This window comes from Geospiza fortis, unplaced genomic scaffold, assembly GCF_000277835.1.
Source record: "Geospiza fortis unplaced genomic scaffold, GeoFor_1.0 scaffold145, whole genome shotgun sequence".
NCBI classification, from domain to species: domain Eukaryota; kingdom Metazoa; phylum Chordata; class Aves; order Passeriformes; family Thraupidae; genus Geospiza; species Geospiza fortis.
The window spans coordinates 1,637,824-1,640,958 of NW_005054362.1; positions in this window are offsets into that span (position 1 = coordinate 1,637,824).

The window sequence follows — 3,135 nt, forward strand, 5'->3', positions numbered from 1 at the left end:
GTCTGTGTCCCACGTTACACGAACAGTCATTCGTGACATTGCCGAACCCCCGGTCTCTAATAAACAATAATTAAGTGATTTTCCACAGACAAAGGAGTTGCAAAACTGCCTTATGCAAGCAAGGCTTCCACATTCCTGGTGATTGTAGCTAATCCCTCAGCCGTGCTTTTCTGGGGTTGTATAAGTGCTCTGATACCTGGCTGCAGCTCAGTGCCCGCCTGCAGATGTTGTGCAGCTGTGGTGTTGTGTAAGCAGGGATGTGCAGCGGGTGGCTGTAGATGCTCCCCAGTCAAAGGGCTTTGAGATAACTCTTGGTTGCCCAGCAACTGCCCTTATTTTGGGATTAGTGGGGAAACATCAAAAGGGTGATCCTGCAGCCCTTGGGCTTAGAAAGTGGGGTGGGAAGTGTAGATCTCATCACTTACGGGGTGGACTTGTTTTTTTGTCAAGCTTAATGGCATTAAGCAAGCAGTAATTTCAGATGTACTTACTGGAAATGTGAATGTGCTTCATTCCAGCTGTGCCCCAAATGGAAATGCTGCCGAGCTGAGCTGTCACAGAGCAGTTCCTGTGTGCTGCAGGAGCCCTGGCAAAAGGGAAGTTGCAGGCAGGGCTGATGAGGAGTTAACCGTGGCTTTGCTGGGTGTGTGGAGAGGGAAAAGGGAGAGTGACACAGAAATGCCCTTTCCAGGAGTGGTGACACAGACTCACCTGTGGAAGGAGATGTGGTGGGAGCTGAGTGGTCTCAGCTGGTGGCTGGTTCAGGAGACCCAAAGGGATCTTACAGTGCCTGGGTGGGGTAGCAGGGTGTGGGTCCAGTAACACCAGTTCTTTTCACTAGTCTGGCCTGTACACAGCAAGTTCAGAGCACCAAGGTCTGCGTTTCTGCCAGAGGAAGCATTTGAATGCTAAAGAGCTAAATCCTGTGTGGGTGGGAGCTGGTGCTGTGCCATCCTGGACATCCTGTCCTCCCCCACAGGAGTGCCCCGGGCTCTGCCCACGCTGCCCTGGCTCCTGAGCTGAGCCCCAACAGCTGCAGGGAGCAGCTGGCCATTGTGTGTGCTTTCTGTCCTCTGGGACAGCAGAATTCGCAACCTGAGCACAGCTCCTTAAACACAAGTGCAGGGGAGCCTGTCTCTGGAGTGCAGGGAGCATAGCTGCATGTGGTTCTGATTTGAAGGCACCTGACTGCCACTGGGGAGAGCTGCAGGAGGACACAGGGTGTTTGATGAATGTCAAAGCCTCCACAAATGACTACATAGCTGTGCTTTAAGAAATCCTTTTATTTTCAATGTCTCAGTAACAAACCTTTACAATGTCCTATTTAAAAACCACGATGCTGTAGTGCCTGGAGCAAGCTGCAGCCAGGCAGAGCAGGAAGCCTGGAGGAGAAACCCATGCTGTGGCCTCGTGAGCTGGGTCAGCCTCTGCTACCACACAGGAACGGTGGGAAGTTGTGTCAGGAGGGTTGGAATGGGTGTTAGGGAAAAGTTCTTCCACAAAGGGTGGGCCGGACAGACATCCTGGGGCTGGCCACAGCGCTGAGCCTGCCACACTCCAAGATGAGTTTGAACAGCACTCTCAGGCACATGGTGGGATTTTGGATTTTGGAGCTGTTCTGTGCAGGTTTTTGACTCGATCCTCATGGGTCCCTTCCAGGCCAGCACAATCTGCAGTTCTGTGACCTCTGCAGGGTTTGAGGAACCTCAGGGCTCAGTGTGGCAGTGCCAACGCTTCAGAGGCAGCACCCGTGAGCAGAGACCACAGCTGGGGTGGGATCAGCCACGCAATAGCAAAATTTGATGAGAACAGCAAAGCCTGTTGTCAGTTTTAAGGGTGTTTTGTTCTAACCATGGCAGAACACGTCGTTCCCAGAGATCTTCTCACGGTTGTGTTGTTCTGCAGCGCCTCAGGGAATCTCCTGGGTTTTATTGGGAAATTTGGGGATTTGAATAAAAATTCCACGGCATTTCTTTGTAAAAAAAAGTCTTTAAAAAGTAAAAGTAAGTACAGCACCTACTTTGTGCTGTTCTGAAGGCATTGCTGCTGGGAGAGGGAGCCCATCCCACAGCAGAGACCAGCCAGGATTGAACAGAGACATTGGTTAATTGATCTGGTAATTAAACAGAGGCAGCTATCAGGGTAAAAGATTTAGAAAGGAAAAAAAAAAGACCCAATTCAGTGTAAAGATACAAATGGAAATGTTCCACCGAGGTGGGGGCCATGGCGGGAGGCTGGTCCTGTGCTGTGCTGGGCCCTGCCTGGTGGCAGCCATGAGATTGTCCCCTCTCTTTGTGCAGGACAGTGTGTGGCAGGTGGAAGCACTCCAGCTGCCAGATGTGTTAGCTCAGCTGGGACAAAGGGATGTTGTACGTGATTGATTTAAAACAGGCTGTCACAAACTGGACTCTATTTCCTGCTGCCTTCTGGATGCTTCTGGGGATGAGTCTCAGCGGGGCTTTTATTCAGGGCCATGTTCAGATGCACAAGATGGACAAAAGACCCAGTTCTTTGGAAAAGCAGAGTTGGGTTAAATGGAAAAACAGAGGCAGGTTAATGGGTGATGGATGCTTACTCCTCAGGCAAGACATACATATATATACATATACACATGAATACAAACACGTTTATGTAGTTTTTTTTGTCTAATGAAAGAACAAGAAGGAATGGCTTCAAACTGAAATATATATTCATACACACATGAATACAAATACGTTTATGTATTTTTTTTTTGTCTAGTGACAGAACAAGAAGGAATGGCTTCAGACTGAAAAAAAATAGGTTTAGATTAGATATTAGGAAAAAAAGTCTTTACTGGGGCGATGGTGAGGCACAGGGACATACTTCCCAGAGCAGCTGTGGCTGCCCCTGGATCCCTGTCAGTGCCCAAGCCCAGGTTGGACGGGGCTTGGAGCAGCCTGGCACAGTGGAGGCGTCCCTGCCCACGGCAGCAGGTGGAACGAGATCATCTTTAAAGTCCCCTCCAACGCAAACCATTCTATTCTACAGTTGCATGACTGAGCGATATTTTATCTATCTATATATTTATTTATAGATTTCCTCTCTCCATGTTAGCGTTTTGCCCGTTTTTCCGGACGCACACACGTGTTTACATTGACGCTCGCCTTCCCTTTC